Below are 17,930 nucleotides of genomic sequence, written 5' to 3' on the forward strand. Positions count from 1 at the left end.
GGCATTTTATAGCAAAATATTCCCAAAGAAAATTTTCTTTTCTTCAGATTTATGACTATTTCACCATCATCATCATTACATATAAAACTCAGAAGACTCGTGTGGCTTCACTGGTGGGTTTGGACAGTAAATAAAATGGTTATATTGGTGTCATACTTGGCTCCCATCACCACCACTGCAAAGAAATCTGAGTCCGTAGATTTGTCTACAATTAACCCTTTCAGATTAAACTACTCTAAATGACTCAGAACGCACATGGAAATTCACTAGCATTGCACTACCAGTTTGTAGGGTAGTTACTGTATGTTTGCAGCACATCTGCAAACGGCCGTTTCTTATCAGCGCATATGTGCCTGTATGTATTAATGCAGAGTTAGTGTTGTGTTTGTAACTCTCTCTTAGACAATTGTAAATAATTTATTGAATGTTACACTGAATATTGTAGCGACAATGCTGTCTGTAAATGCACTGACATGTAATGACAGATTTTTTTTTGTCATTTCCTCTCTGAGTTTTATTCAGATTAACTTGCTGTATATTTATATTTCTACACTATCACCAAGTTCTGCACACTTATATGTTTAACGTACATATATTACAGTAACATTGCAGTGTGCAGTATATCTGTACATTTCTTATTGATGAGATTATATTCTCTTAACAGCCCCTCTGCCCTTGAGCTTATTGGTCAGTTGAGATACATTGAGACAAATAGAATCTCTATGCGCTGCTCATTTCCTGGATGCATTTTTGAGTCGCCTTCCCCTTTAAGAGCACCAGAAGCTTTTCATTGGACACAAAGCTCTGGAGTAATAAGCAATTAAAAAGAGCCTTTGGGTGTTTGGATATAGTAACAGATCTTTCTCCCCAGCCGCTGGTGGAGGGGGCCGGAGTGACCCACTTCAGCAAAGTCTCCATTCTTAAATCCGGCCCCTCTCTCCTTCATGTCTCTGCCCCATTTCCAGCCTGGGCCTGTCTTCATCTCCTCGCCGATATTAATATCCTCATCTGGGTTAATTAGCCCAGAGACCAGAGACGGAGAGCAGAGCTCCAGAAACGAGAGCGGACCACGAGGCAGGGCTTGGATAGGAGCAGATCCACTCTGCCCGCGTCAGTAGAGTAAATATTACACTCCAGCGTCGGCTGTGTTAACCTACACAAAGTATTCTGCTACATATCACAGGTAGAGAAGGGAGTCCCTGCAGTTAAGAGTCGAAGTGGAGGAGAGAAGGCAGACTTTCATGCTCATGCATAGAATGTTTAAAATATATATTATATTCTAAATGGAGCTCGTCCAGTGGTTGAAAGTATAAGAGAGGTGTTCCTACTAAAGTGACCAGTGAGCGGAAGGACAAGGAAAGTGTTTTTAATAAAGTGACCAGTGAGCAGAAGGACAAGGAAAGTGTTTTTAATAAAGTGACCAGTGAGCAGAAGGACAAGGTAGGTGTTCCTAATAAAGTGGCCATTGAACGGAAGGACAAGGTAGGTGTTCCTAATAAAGTGACCAGTGAGCGGAAGGACAAGGTAGGTGTTTCTAATAAAGTGGCCAGTGAGCGGAAGGACAAGGTTGGTGTTTTTAATAAAGTGGCCAGTGAGCGGAAGGACAAGGTTGGTGTTTCTAATAAAGTGGCCAGTGAGCGGAAGGACAAGGTTGGTGTTTCTAATAAAGTGGCCAGTGAGCAGAAGGACAAGGTAGGTGTTTCTAATAAAGTGGCCAGTGAGCGGAAGGACAAGGTTGGTGTTTCTAATAAAGTGGCCAGTGAGCGGAAGGACAAGGTTGGTGTTTCTAATAAAGTGGCCAGTGAGCGGAAGGACAAGGTAGGTATTTCTAATAAAGTGGCCAGTGAGCGGAAGGACAAGGTTGGTGTTTCTAATAAAGTGGCCAGTGAGCGGAAGGACAAGGTTGGTGTTTCTAATAAAGTGGCCAGTGAGCGGAAGGACAAGGTAGGTGTTTCTAATAAAGTGGCCAGTGAGCGGAAGGACAAGGTAGGTGTTTCTAATAAAGTGGCCAGTGAGCGGAAGGACAAGGTAGGTGTTTCTAATAAAGTGGCCAGTGAGCGGAAGGACAAGGTTGGTGTTTCTAATAAAGTGGCCAGTGAGCGGAAGGACAAGGTTGGTGTTTCTAATAAAGTGGCCAGTGAGCGGAAGGACAAGGTAGGTGTTTCTAATAAAGTGGCCAGTGAGCGGAAGGACAAGGTAGGTGTTTCTAATAAAGTGGCCAGTGAGCGGAAGGACAAGGTTGGTGTTTCTAATAAAGTGGCCAGTGAGCGGAAGGACAAGGTAGGTGTTTCTAATAAAGTGGCCAGTGAGCGGAAGGACAAGGTAGGTGTTTCTAATAAAGTGGCCAGTGAGCGGAAATACAAGCTAGGTGTTTCTAATAAAGTGGCCAGTGAGCGGAAATACAAGGTAGGTGTTTCTAATAAAGTGGCCAGTGAGCGGAAGGACAAGGTAGGTGTTTCTAATAAAGTGGCCAGTGAGCGGAAGGACAAGGTAGGTGTTTCTAATAAAGTGGCCAGTGAGCGGAAGGACAAGGTTGGTGTTTCTAATAAAGTGGCCAGTGAGCGGAAGTACAGGGTAGGTGTTTCTAATAAAGTGGCCAGTGAGCGGAAGGACAAGGTAGGTGTTTCTAATAAAGTGGCCAGTGAGCGGAAATACAAGGTAGGTGTTTCTAATAAAGTGGCCAGTGAGCGGAAGGACAAGGTAGGTGTTTCTAATAAAGTGGCAAGTGATGAGTGTATTGCTGATCATATAGCTTGAATTACACTGTAATGATAAAGTGGACTGTGTGTCTTTGCAACTTCGAGGACCTACATCATGGAAAATCCTGTTTCCTTTGCTTTTCAGAAGAATGAAAAAAAAGGGTTTGATGTAGTTTGCAAGCATTAGTGCACAGTTTACTCCCCAGTCCCTCCAGTCCATATACGGAAGCCAAGCTGTAAAAGCAGCTTGTTTTAGTTTCACTGTTTATTTGAATTAATTTACATCATAAGTGGACCTTTGAGGGAAAAAAAGAAAATAAATACAACAAAAATGTAAGATTTGAATCCAGTTAAAATATTGTTCCGTGAGGTTGATGTACAAAACCCTTCGGTGGTGAAGACATTATGTTCTATTGGTTTATTTTAAGTGTAAATAATTCTTTTGTTCCAAAACGTGGATGCAAACTTTTTACTAATATATATTTGCCCTAGGCGGCACGGTGGCGTGGTGGGTCTGGGTTCGATTCCCCGGCCGGGTGACCAGGGTCCTCTCTGTGTGGAGTTTGCATGTTCTCCCCGTGTCGGCGTGGGTTTCCTCCGGGTTCTCTGGTTTCCACCCACAGTCCAAAGACATGCAGTCAGGCCAATTGGACAAGCTAAATTGCCCCTGGGTGTGAGTGACTGACTGTGTCTGTCTGTCTGCCCTGTGATGGACTGGCGACCTGTCCAGGGTGTATCCTGCCTTCCGCCCGAAGACTGCTGGGATAGGCTCCAGCACCCCCACGACCCTGACGGAGAAGCGGCTTAGAAAATGGATGGATATTTGCCCTATAAAGTTCTAATGACTGTCACATAAAGACAAATAATGTCTACAAGGCCCACATTGCATACAAGATGCTCTTTCCTGCTAAGATAACTTTTTTACACAAAATTAGAGAACATCTGAACACTGTTGGTGCAGTAGATGGAGAGTCACTCCAAAGTTCAGCCTATTTCCAGCTAATTATGAAGTTCTTCATGAGTTCAGTCAATGGTGCTAGAACAGGAGAAAACACTTTGCTGCAGTGATCAGACTCTTTATGGCGTCACGCAGTATTGATCAGCATTGATGGTTAGTAAATGGGTATTTTTTGTCCAATAACTACTCTGCGGTTGCAATAAGTGGTTCTGATCATGCTTTTCCCCAGCATGCATGTCGGTCCTGCCTTTATCTGTGCCATTAGCAGCAGTGTCTATCAGTCTATCTCTATGAAAATCTCCCTTCTCTAGAAAAGCTTTCTTTTGTTAGTGGTTTCACAATTAGAATCAACTGATCAAAATCAGCCGATATTTGCAATGACTGATTTATTTTTCATGTTTTGGCTGATCATTGTAAGAATTTTATGAGGCAAACTAGAAAACGCTAGAAAGTGTAGAGTAGTTCAACAGCTTAAAGGTGCAGTGTGTAAGATTTAGTGGCATCTAGTGGTGAGGCTGCAGAATGCAACCAGCTGAATATCCCTCCCTCACACCTCCCTTTCCAAGTGTGTAGTAGAAGCAATAGTGGCTGTCAACTTTTTTTTTTTTTTTTTTTTTTTTTTTGCTATTTTCCATTTCTGCTAAAGTGGAAATCTTACACACTGCACTTTTAAACGGTTCCCCAATGTTGCTATGATGTTGCAAAATAGCTACTATGGTGTTTTTGGTTGTAAGGGGTGAAAAAAATGTTATATAATGCCCACATTTCGTTGTATTTTCTGTTTAGATATAAAGTGGAAGGGTAAATAAAGACATTTTATTCCTTTCTTACAAAAAAGTCCATTTTCTACACCGATGCCACAATATCAACACATTCCTCACTGCTTGGTTGTTGGCAGGGTGTTGCTAGGTGATTGTTATGGTGTCTCTTGTGGCAGTTCCTGTGGTGTTCCAGGTGGTTGCTAGGGAGTTGTTGGGCTGTGGTTCTATGTTATCTTTGGAGATAGCAGATTGCTCCTATGTGGTTGCTGAGGTATTGGAGGTGGTTGCTGTTTGTTAAGTGGTGGCTGCTGTGAGGTTTCTATGCTGTTCCAGGTGGTTGCTAGGGAATGGTTAGGTGGTCACTATGGTATTCCACACTTGAGCCAGGTAGTTGATTTGAACTTGTTCAGGGGTCCTGCCTGAGGTCTCAGACATGATGATCTGTGCTGACCTCTGTTATTAGCACAGGCCACCAGGGGTCCCCTGGGAGTATGTGGTATTTATCTGTTTTGTCTTATTTCTTTTGTTTATTTATTGATTGATTTATTTAAAAATACAACTCAGTACCTTCTTTTTATTCAATGTCGCCCATAGTCTTTTCTGTATAATTTATTCAACTTCTGATTGAAGTGAATGATGTATTCTGTTTTTATTTCTTGCACATCTGTGCTGTCAGGAACAAAACCTCGTATCTCCATTTCTGTCATTTTTTCAGTTTTTGACATATTTTGAAAGTACCAGTGGTCCTATATACTGTGTGTAAGTTTAACGATGAATGGACCAACAGAAATGACCCAAAATTACTTGGAGAAACGTCTGGTTCCATTGACTTACATTAAAAGTAAGGTACGATTTTTCCTTCTCCTGTAAAGTTGGCATTTTGGAGATACAAGGTTTTGATATGACAACAGTGATCTAAAATTATATGGACAGAGGATGCTACAATTAGCATACTCCTTAGGGCCCCCAAAATGTTTAGAAATCAGTATCAGATGATATTTGTACTAATAAAGCTAATGGACCCTTGAATACCGCTGTTTTGATATATAATACAAATGTATTATAAACCCTACAAAGCTTGTTTTGACTGGAATGCTTTTCTGTTTCTCCTATAAAGTGAAACTTCTACAGTATTATATGTAAATGCATATATAAGTACCCAGCAAATTACATACAAGCTTTTATGCAACTACAACTACATTTAAAAATCTGTATTAATTTTTTTACCAGCTTAGGAAACATATTGTCCAGCAATAGAGTACAGTGTAATTGCTTTGTGCTATGCTGATGCAGTCCCATCTCCACTGGTCAGCCATGCAGGAGTGATAATAATGGCAGGTGTGTGATAGACTCCAAAATCTCTACTTCTGTCTCATGACTCACTGAAACCAGTGAGTAAGCAAGTCTCTCAAGTCTCTATGGCAACAGAATGTGAGCTATCGATTGGACACCGAAGTGTAGGCTGCGTTTCATGAGGTTTGTTGGAGGGTGAAAGCAGAAATCTTGCTCTGCTGCTGGAGCGTCACCTTCCCAGCTTTCACTTTCACACGAGCAGTTTGCCATCAATCGTGTCACCCTCATGGGGGGTCAAACAGGTCCTGATTAGATAAGAGAAAGTGACTTAACAGGTTTGTCTGAGAGATAGAGATACAGTAGTTTGTAGATAGTAAGCTTTAGGGTCAAATTCATTCAGTAGAATTCAGTAGGCCCTGATAAAATTATGTTTCTGCCAGATGCAATTCAATGTATGTACTGCGTTTCCTCTTGAATTGTCATTGATGGGGAATTCCACTGACTCTTCATGCCATGATATTAAACTCTTCAGACGTCTGGTTCCTATCCCCACCACGGTGGGCAATTCTGACTTGGTAAGTTTCTCTAGTACAGAGCATTTAACACCAAACCACTCTGAAAAATTTTGTTCAGAGTTCTTCCACACCAAACTTACCCAACCATGTCTTTATGGTCCTTGATATGTGCACTTGGACTCAGTCATGCTGGAACAGAAAAGGTTCTTCCCTAAACTGTTCCCACAAAGTTGGAAGCATACAATTGTCCAAAATGTCTTGGTCTGCTGGAGCATTAAGGTTTCCATTCCCTAAGGGTTCTAGGCCAAAAAACAGCACAATATCATTATGCCTCCTCCACCAAACTTCACACTTGGCACCGTGCAGTCAGGGAGGTAACATTCTCTTCGCATTTGCCAAACCCAGACTCATCCATCAGACTGACAGATGATTCATCACTCCACAGAATACGTTTCCACTGCTCCAGAGTCCAGTGGCGGTGATTTACACCACTACACTCGACTCTTGGCATTGTGCTTGGTGATGTAAGGCCTGCATGCAGCTGCTCGGCCATGAAAACCCTGCCATGAAGTTTTTGTGCTGATGTTAGTGTCAGAGGAGGTTTGAACTGAGTTACTGTGGTTCATAACCACTTCCACATTTCAATAATATCACTCACAGTTGATTGTGGAATATCTAGGAAGGAAGAAATTTCACAAACTGACTTGTTGTGTCGGTGGCACCCTGTTACAGTACCGTGCTCAAATCTTTAGAACGACCCATTCTTTCACAATTTATGGTAAAGGCTGACTGAATGGCTAAGTTAAGATTATTTAACACATTAAGATGTGTGTTCCAGTACGTTTGTCTATATAGAGTAGATTTCTTAGGGCAAATTCAATACACATAGTCATCACATCAGTCAAACAAAAATGCTGGAGACAAACAGTGAAGCAACCCAATGAAGCATCACTCAGAACCTTGGTAAAGAACATAGAGACTTCTCAAAGCTCTAAAAGAGGTAAAAAAAGAGGTATATAGAAGTGATAATGTCCATACACTACTACTAGTCATCATTCCCAAATTAGGAACTCCAGGTCTAAGCTGGTTCTCTCTATGATGTAAATGAAGGCCGCTTTTGAGAATCAGCGCTATTGCGCCATGTGGTGAGCCAAAACACACCAACTCCAAGATGTTTTGTCCAATTCAAACTATAGTCTACTACTGTCAAAGCTTCTCAACCACCACACTTATATGCACGTTATGTTGAAAAATTATGGAACAGAATACTTGGCACAGCTTGTTGTTTTGTGTATGGTATTTTGGTGAGGTTGTCAGTGCTATGATACTGCGGCATCCTGCCACTGGCTTGCCCTGCCATAGGATTGCAGGGGGCGTGCCCACGCAAAGAGGTTCACGGGAACTGACCCACCTGCGATAATAGCGACATTCCTATAAATAAGTTGTTATTATCTTAAACATGTGCACGTGCTAATGGTGTCATTCGGTGCCGGGCTGTGGGTTATTCAGTGTGGCGTCAGTATCTGCCAGGAAGGGGAAGTGTATGGCTAGAAGTGACCTGTCTGCTACGTCAGCAGCGCTCCCCTGCTGCCTGTTCAACAGAAAACAATTAGCCTTCAAATGATGTCGTCTTCTTTGCTGAGGTCACAATATCAATCCAGAGTGCAGCAGTGACAGCTTGGATGTAGCTATAGTGGTTTTACAGCTCCTTAATGACTTTGTAATTCAGATGATAGGGAGGCATTCTGAGGAAAAATGTTTATTTTTTGCCCTTGAGAAAAAACGGCTTAGACCAGGCATGTCAAACTGGGGACCTTCTGGACAAGGTCCTGCAGATATTAACATTCACCCTAATGTAATTCTCTGAATTTGGTTCCTGAAGGCCTTGCAAGTCAGCTGATGAGCTGAATCAGGTGTGTTCAATGAGACAGTGAGCAGAACTCTACAGTGTTTTGGCCCGCGAGGACTGAAGCCTGACACGTGCCTTAGACCCAGTATTCCGAGTTTCTAGTACGGGCATCATGATAACTTATTTCAACGTATATTTAAAGTTACGAATGTTTGCTCCTTCTCCATTTTGGAGGTCAAACGATATAGAATACTTGTACAGTATCAGCGCTGAGAAGGCCAGTATTGTGATAGTAATTATGAAACACAATGTAATGTGCAGCTCCAGTTAAGACAAAAATATTCAAAAGAACAGAGAAAGTGTGGCCTTAGCTATAAAGAAGAATATTTAAAAGGTCCAGATGGTTCGCATGGATGCCAACAATCCACTGATCTCAACTGTGGCCAGACACTTGTATAATGTAATCTTTCAGAATGAAGTGGAATGCATCACATTTGATGTGACTTATAACATAAACACATAAAAGGCTGTACATTTTAAAATCTGCACTGAGTACAGTTAGTCATTGAGTTAGAGCTGCATTATGTGTAAATGGATCGATTATTGCTGCACTTGTGTGTAAGAGCAATACTGTGTCTCCTGTACATCAGGGGAAAAATTAAGACCTCCGAATGAATCCTCTTGCCCGGAGCAGGTCAAAGCATCTGCTGTTAGGGATGTGATGTGTACGACATGCATACGTCAATTCGATCAGCCCAGGAAAAGGTCTTTTTCCAGATTCTCTTGGTAGTGACTTCAGACCGATATTTTGCCTTTTAAGTGGGCCAAATGACTCCTCCTGGTCCAAAACAAACACATCTTCAAAAATTCTGATAAATCAGTTGGGTGACTGCTGGGGGTGGTTTTTTTGTTTTTTTCTTTCCTTTCTTGTGGCCCCAATTTCTTCTAGGAAAGTGGGCCAGTGGTTTATTTAATTAGAATGGCACACAAGCCTTCTCCAGCAGCCGCATGTAGTGAGCCCAGTCAAATCCGAAGTTGCCTAATATTTATATATGGGACAATGTGCCAAGAGCACTGAGAGAGAGAGAGAGAGAGAGAGAGAGGGATAGAGAGGGATAGAGAGAGTACAGTGGCGCCCTAGATTATACTGGTGTGAATATTAAAAAAGTGGTTTTGAAAAGTGGTTTCAATTTCCACACTTGGTGTACAACCCCAATTCCAATGAAGTTGGGACGTTGTGTAAAACAAATAAAAACAGAATACGATGATTTGCAAATCCTTTTCAACCTATATTCAATTGAATACACTACAAAGACAAGATATTTAATGTTCAATCGGATAAACTTTATTGTTTTTTACAAATATTCACTCATTTTGAATTTGATGCTTGAATTTGATGTCCACCTGTTCAGCCCAATCACACCAAGAGAGCTCCTTTTTGAATACAGTACAGGGCAGCCAATCAGAAAAGAGCTCATTTGTACGCAGTGGTGCAAAGGTTTGGGCAACCCTTCATTAAATGCCAGGTTTTGTGGATTTTCTAAGTAAAAATGAGCTAAAACATCCTCTAAAATGCTGAGTTTAACATACGGGAAGTATGCAAACGTTATGGCACATTTTATATTTTATGCTTCTTTTTTTCCCCAGTATGTTAAATGAATGTAGTTATGTTGCACCTGAAGTTTGGGGGCAGGAATGTGCCTGAAACCCAATCCTTCTCCCAATCTAGGTGCCTATAAATTCACGTCCTCACCTTCCGTTGCCTTGACGAAGTGTCCGCAGTCCCCACCACCACCCCTTCTCCTCCCTGTTCCTCAGTCCTGCATCAGTCCTGCTATGAGGCAGTCCGGCCTTTTAGCTACAGGCAGAAGCCGCCCAGAACTCTAGCCCAAAGTCCCAGTGTTCTCCCCACTCCCTCAGTCAGTCTTCCCTCATCGTACCACCTCACGTTGAAGGCACTCACGAAATAAAAATGTGTAGAGAAAGTAGGTTCTCTGTAGCAGATGTTTTCACTTATTCTTGCTCACAAAAACAGCCTGTTTAACTGTAAGTGTTAAGAGGTCATGTAAAAATATAACGTGACTGTTCTGAGTCATCAGCTTTTCTGTTCTTGTCCAGGGCAGTACAGGGAAATTGTTGCTTGTTGTAACTGACAGTATGATACAGATGCAGAAGGAAGGAGATTAGGTTGAAAAATGCTGCAGCATTCCTTTAAATGTAATAATTATAAAAGAAACATTATGTAGAATGTTCACAAGATATATGTATAAACATTGAAGGCCAGAACTGCCTTCACTTTAAAGTATCATCATTTCAATGAATGTCACATTTCCACTCTTGAATCCAGCAACTGTGCTTTCAGTCCGTTTCAGTCCTTATGAATTCCACGCATACGCCTGCAAATTGAAGCCACACACAGTCAAATCAGGTCTAATCAAGAGGGTCTCAGACTGAAGCGTGAAGAGAGGCTTCAGTCCTACTGATCAGATTCTGAAGTGGTGTGAGGGGAGCAGCGCAGACAAGCTTTACTGACCAAGACAGAAATAGAACCGTCCAGCCTGTCAGAAGTGGGTTACATCTCCAAAGAGACCCATCAGATTTCATGGTTGGCCTTCATCTGTATTCACTACATCTGGCTCATGTTAGTCTAATGGTTTTATGTCTAATGGACACTGTCATTTTGTCATTATGTGTGTTCCTAATAAATATCGCATCATTATTTGTACAATTATGTACGGACATTGCTGCTTTATTGCTGAGAAAGATATTTTTCAGAGCATTCATTTGCATTCAGCTTGTTGTTATAATACAATTCCTATGTCTTCGTTCTATAAAACAACGGTTTCAAACCAAATTTTTTGTCCAAAATTGGATTTGTGCATTGAATGTTTGATGTTGGTGTATTACATTATATGTATCTATGTTCTGGTACACAGTGGAGTGAAATTACGTTCCTCCAGTAGCAACACGGTGCAACAAGGAACAAACAGCACAAAGTGCAAACTTTTAATTGTCTTTTCTAGGGGTTCTCAAACTTTTGCAACTCACAGCATGCAACAACATAACTTAAAAAAAATCTCACAATTATCTTTTTTTTAGCAGTTAGCAAATAGAAACATCTTGCACTTGATTGCATTGAAAATATTAACATATCTAGCTATCTATGCGGGTTACATACATTACATGGTTACATTACACTAAGCTCGACCTGAATATTTAGGCATTTTTGATGGTTTATTTTTGCAAATATTTGTCATATTTATTGCTTTATTTAACTCTATATATTGTAATGAAACTTTGTGGCTAAAAGAAACGACGGCCAGTACCACAACCTGGTCCACAGGGCCCCCATATGGCAAACTCCAGCCTAATTCAATACAGAGATAAATGAAATACGTGAACTGTTCTGGACCGGAGGACCTGGTTGGAAAACAGTGGTCAAACCCTTTAAAAACCCTGACTGTTATAGCCTTAGAAATCAGGGAAAACATGCAAACTCTAAACAGAGTGGGCCTTCTTGCTGTGAGGTGACATTTGGATGGTGGATCATTCTCAGCACTGCAGTGACACTGACGTGGTGGTGGGGTGTTAGTGTGTGCTGTGCTGGTACGAGTGGATCCGACACAGCAATTCTACTAGAGTTTTTAAACACTGTGTCCACTCACTGTCCACTCTGTTAGACACTCCTACCTTGTCGGTCCACCTTGTAGATGTAAAGTTAGAGACAACAGCTCATCTGCTGCTGCACAGTTTGTGTTGGTCATCCTCTAGTCCTTCATCAGGGGTCACAGGACTATGTTGGCTGGATATTTTTGGTTGGTGGACTGTTCTCAGTCCAGCAGCGACACGGAGGGGTTTAAAAACTCCAGCAGCACTGCTGTGTCTGATCCACTCAGACCAGCACATCACACACTAACACACACTAACACACCACCACCAAGTCAGTGTTACGGCAGTGCTGAGAATGATCCACCACCCAAATTGTAGAAACAAGGAGGTGGTCATAGTATTATGTCTGGTCGGTGTACTGTTGCCCTTAACAGTCAGTGTCATATGACTGGTTAGTAGGCTTCAGTTAGCATAATGCACACAGTATTATGCTAACATCCTCCCTGATTATCATTCACTTGTAGGCACAGATCCAGCACCGTTTCATAGTTTACATTCCTTACCCCATCTTCACCTCAGCAGTGAAAGCCAAGTCTGCTCTGCGTGCTGTATTAAGCTTCTGTAATCCCATTATCCCATTGCACACAGGCTAGCAACCCTGCTATGGTACCCGCTAGGCCTTGCTAAGTCCTCTGACTTCAGAGTCAGTGCACGGATGTGTGTTTAACAGGCCACTGTCAGCTCTGATGGCCCCTCTGATTGCTGCTTTCAAAGCTTACAGCACACATGTACAATAGTTGGGAAGAGACTTTTAATTAGAAGCCAGTCTATTCTTATTGCCGCCTACGTCACAGCGTTTGGAGGTGACTGGGCTGGCCTGTGTTTATTGATGGGCTTAGCAGGCTTTAGCTTTCTCCGAGAGAGATTAGCAGTCCAGCACTGGTGAAGGGTAAAGACCGGGTGACTGAACCATCATTAGCATCTTTAAAGCTACAATCAGACATTTCACAACAAATGCTTCCAGCTCTGCTTTTCCTGAAATGCACAGGGAAATGGACTGGCGGGTTGTGTTAGATCATGTTGTCAGTGACATAAAGATGCATATTTAAAAAGATTTTGTTTCAGATTTGTAACCAAAAATCTGTTTTGGCTTATACTGGTTTAGTTCAGTCTGGGAAAATAACGCATCTACATCTAGGCTTATAATATTGAGCAACATTTTTGTGGTTTTAAAAGGGATTTCCTCAGATTTTTCGGCACAGTTCGATAACTGAGGTGTAAACAAAGTTATTCAGAGTGGTTAATTTGCAAATATACATGAAACAGAAACTTACCGACTCAGATTCCTTCACAGTGGAGGTGATAGAAACCAGGGGTTGCAATGTCTACAATGCAAATATAGCCATTTTATTAATTATCCAAAACAATCAATGAACCTATATGTGTCTTGAGTTTTAAATATAATGTTAAAAACGGTCAATAGTGGTAAATCTGGAAAAAAAAAAAGTTTTCTTTGGGGACTACAACACCCTGCATGCACCCCACCACCATGAAAGGGTTTTAAATGTATGAGGCAGTTGTAGGCTGGAGGTTAGGGCACCAGCTTTGTAACCTGAAGGTCGCTGGTTCGATCCCCAGAGCTAATGGTACATGACTGAGGTGTCCTTGAGCAACCCAACTCCATAACCCCCGACTGCTCCCTGGGCTCTGTGGATAGGGCTGCCCACCGCTCTGGGCAAGTGTGCTCACTGCCCCCTAGTGTGTATGTGGTGTTTCACTTCACGGATGGGTTAAATGCAGAGATGAAATCCCCTCATCGTGGGACTAATAAGGGTCACTTAAAAAAGTATATTTTAGAGGCAAAGCTTTGGAAGACATCATTTCTGATGTCTGGTTCCCTTTATCACCATTGTGAACAATCCTGACTGGAGTATTTCACATCGAACCACTCAGAATGGCATTAATCATGCAGGAATATAATACATAAGGAATTCATCTTTACATGCCCTGCTTGAACCTCTAATAGAATAGTAATCTTGCTAAACATAAATGCTAATTTAGAACAATATCTCAAAATTTTGAAAAAAAAAAAAACTCAATTAAATTCAACAAAGCATTGCTTTTATTTTCCTGTGATGAACCAAAAACATTCCACTCTTCCCATTTGCTCCTACAGTCTCCTCCCTGCTGTCCATGTCTGCCTGGTTCTTAGCGCAACTGATTGTTTTCCGCTCATCTGCCATGGCTGTCTGCCACACTGCCATTAAGAGTGGTGAAATTATACAGTGTGTTACAGAGTTAATGAAGCCTGCCTGGCACTCAGGAGCAGCACCTGCAGACCAGCCCCCAGTACCCCTCACAGCTTAGTCTAGCACAGGCACCAAACACTCAACCAGGGCAGGACTTATTTATTTTTGCATTGCAGTTCTACTGAAATCATCAGCGTTATTAGAGAGAGTGTTCAAAGTTCTAGCATACCTGCAGTATGATGCTTTGGGAATCTGACCCCATGGTCAGAGACCACTCTCACATTCACCAAGCCAAAACATATTTAACAGAAATTTACACATAAGCCTCAACAAAATATCAACTCACTTTCAGTTTCTCAAAGAATCTGCAGGCACACCTCCAACGTTCAGCCTTAGAAGCTGGTCGATCATTTTCTACAAGTAATCAAACCCATTCAGTGGTGTTGAGGTCTGGACTCTGGGGTGGTCAGTCCATCATTCAGCTTCTTTGCTTGATGTGTCCATCTCCTTTTCTCAGTGAAGTTCTTCTTGAACAGCTACACATCCTTGCAGACCCACAGCACTGAGTGGTCTTCTCACAGTGGAAGGATGGACAGAGACACCTGTGGATGTTCTCAGATCTGAAGCAGCTTGATTTTCTCCTCTCTCTCAAAGATGAAAGCTTAGAAAATTACTACTTCTTCATTTTTCACTTATTTTCCTTTGACTCTCTCATTCAAGTGGATTATCTCATATTTAATCTCCTCAGAAATGTATCCTTAAAAAGGAACAACATGTACCTGATAGCCATTTTGACCATACATTAAATAAGTTAAAGCGTGAGCTCTGACATATGAACGGTATGAACTACACACACAGGCTGTACATGTATGCCTGAAAATAGCCTGAATCTTCCTCTGTCTCTGTCTCTGTCTCTCTCTCTCTCTCATTCTCTCTCTGTCTTGTCTGTAGTTCCCCCATCTCAGAACTCAGGAGAATACCACGGTGATGCATTTCCATAGTTACAACATCAGTGAGTGGGAGATTTCTGTATAGATTCCCACGCTAGTGTTTCAAGTGCCGTTTTAGAAAATGACCAGCCAGAGTGAGCCTCTTCAGCTTCAGCTAAGACAGAAACAGTAATAGAGATGAATTACCACTACTACATTTGTCAGGTAATACAGAATACTTGTCGCTGTGTAACAGACATGTGGAGCATGAATAAGTCCATTGAGGTTCTTTGGGCCTCAGTTGACCTGTTCATACTCCTCCCATTTGAACGCATTTGTTCACAACGACTGTGGTCCATTTGGTCAATCTTCACAGAATACTGGCAAAATTCCCATTCAGTCTAATCAGAGCTTGTAGCGCACAACTCAGTTTTTGGCTAAATACCTACATTTGATATTTATAAATGATGTTTATACTATATATATATATACATATATATGTACATATATATATATATATATATATATATATACATACACATACATACACATACACATACATACACATACACATACATACACATATATATATTGTGTGTGTGTGTGTGTGTGTGTGTGTGTGTGTGTGTGTGTGTGTGTGTGTGTGTGTGTGTGTGTGTGTGTGTGTGAAAGATCACTGTTAGGATAAACTGAGTGCATTCATGTAATGTAGCTGAACTTGTTTGAAACTTGCCTACTTTCAATTAACCACAACAACACAGGCCAACTTGGTAACATTCCTGCTAGAAAAGCCAACATACAAAACCAGCTAAACCAGCATATGTTGTGTTTTGTATGCCAGTATGCTGGTCAGCAGCAATGGAAGTTAGTATGCTGGTGGATGCTGGTACAGTGGCACAGCACCAGACCACCATAAGCCAGCTTTACTGCGCAGAAATGGCATTTGAAATTGAACTACTACAACTACAATTGCTTGATGGACTGTGGGGTGTCTAATAGAGTGGACAGTGAGTGGACACAGTCTTTAAAAACTCCCACAGCACTGCTGTGTCTGATCCACTCATACCGACGCAACGTACACTAACTCACCATCCCCACGTCAGTCCCTGCTGAGAATGATCCCCTACCCAAATAATACCTGCTCTGTGGTTGTCCTGTGGGGGTCCTGATCACTGAAGAACAGGGTAAAAGGTGGACAACAGTGCTCCTATATGGTAAGTGGTGTTACTAAATGGAACAATGAGTGTAGAAACAAGGAGGTGTTTTTAATATTATGGTGGTATTACTTTTGTTCTGCATTGAAAAACACAGCATATCATTATTGTAAACATTGCAATATGAGTGCTGTAAATATGAATTACAGTAACTACCAGGCAACCCTGCTTCCAGTAAAGTCACAGAGCAGTTTTATTCTAATGCAGGCGGAGTAGGGATGGGTCAATTTCCAGCCAGCCATTATCACTTCAATGAAATTGGCTGCTCCATTGAAGGAAAAGCTCATAGATGCCAGTCATTTTCTTCCAATGAACCAAATAATCCTAAAGCTGTGGTGGGATTTATTGCCACATGCTGGGTACAACCAATCAGACTCGCCGCAGTCAAATACACAGGGGTCCACACGTCATTGTGGAGCTGAATTTACTGGATGTATTTAAACTGTGAAGTTTCTGATTGCTACATAATGTGATCATACTGGCCCTTTCACCCTCTACACTGGTGCATTTGTGGTTTTTATGCAAATCTGATGCTCAAGTCCATTATGTTGGCAAATGACACTTAAAGCGGATCCATCGCTGTGGTGTGAACACTAAGAGCTGTCCAAGTCCATACCACAGCCGCTAATTAGAGCAAGACTGCTCTAATGCTGCTCTAATAAGAATGTTCCCCAAGGGATGACCGAAGCCATTATCACTGTATAATTGTCTTTTATTTTTAGTGAAGCAGAACTCACTGCCGCACCGACAGGGCTTTAGCATGTGAGGCACTATGATTCATATTAACTGTCATTAAACTGGAAATTTGTAGAATCTACAAAAGTGTTCAACCTCCCAGCTTAAATAAGACTCTGAAAGCAAACCTTCATTACATTGTTATTTCATGTCTTTGTAGTCATTTTAGGCATAGAACTAGAATTCAGAACCATCAGCCAACTGTTTTTTGCACAGAGAGGAATTAGACCTCTGCATTTAATCCATCCGTGCACACTAGGGAACACACACACTGGGGGGGGGGGGCAGTGAGTACACTTGCCCAGAGCGGTGGGCAGCCCTATCCACGGCACCCAGGGAGCAGTTGGGGGTTAGGTGTCTTGCTCAAGGGCACTTCCGTTAGTACTGTTGGCTCAGGGATCAAACAAGCAACCTTCCGGTCACAAGGCTGGTTCCCTAACCTCCAGCCTATGACTGCCCACAAATTTGTCACATGAGAGGCAAACGCAGTCCCCCACTACCAGATATTATCCAGTTGAGATTCCTGTATTTGGGGAATTCGCAATGGTCAACACAACTGAAGTGCAATGGCAGAGCCTCGGCCTGGGTGAACCACCTTCGTGATCATGGTATCACCCCTGCCAGGTAGGTCAGCCCCTGCCAGTTCATCATGACATATTGTTAAAAAGACCTAATTCTTGTTTTCTTGTTATCTTCCATTAAAATGTAACGACTTTTGCCACACCTCTAGAATGTCTTCTGATCGTTGATTCTATCACTGTGTACCAATGGAAAAGCATTACTAACCAATAATATCATGTTTCACCACCCCCACCTATCGCTGAGCAAAAAAACACTACACAGAGGCATCAATGGTGCAACTACCAGCAGTGGGTGGGGAACCTTTGCATGGGAGGAGGGGCTTGCATTTTACACTCATGTATCATGGGAGGCTCCAGTCACTTAATACAATGGCTCTCAAACCACTTAAGGCTCTGCAGTTCCATCTCCATGTTCCTTCTCCCGACGCACCTCATCAAACCAACCATCCATCCATCCATCCATTTTCTAAGCCGCTTCTCCGTCAGGGTCGCGGGGGTCATCAAACCATTAAAGTAAATAAGATGTGTTGGGAGCAAA

The 17,930-nt window shown here is 42.0% G+C and overlaps 1 non-coding gene across 1 annotated transcript; it reads right to left on the bottom strand.

The window, feature by feature from the left end:
- Positions 1-17,284: 17,284 nt before the first annotated feature.
- On the bottom strand, positions 17,285-17,443 carry LOC119261954. The gene has a single exon (XR_005129303.1). It is a non-coding gene; the product is annotated as a U1 spliceosomal RNA (small nuclear RNA).
- Positions 17,444-17,930: the final 487 nt, after the last annotated feature.

This window comes from Pygocentrus nattereri, chromosome 21 (assembly GCF_015220715.1).
Source record: "Pygocentrus nattereri isolate fPygNat1 chromosome 21, fPygNat1.pri, whole genome shotgun sequence".
Classification (NCBI taxonomy): domain Eukaryota; kingdom Metazoa; phylum Chordata; class Actinopteri; order Characiformes; family Serrasalmidae; genus Pygocentrus; species Pygocentrus nattereri.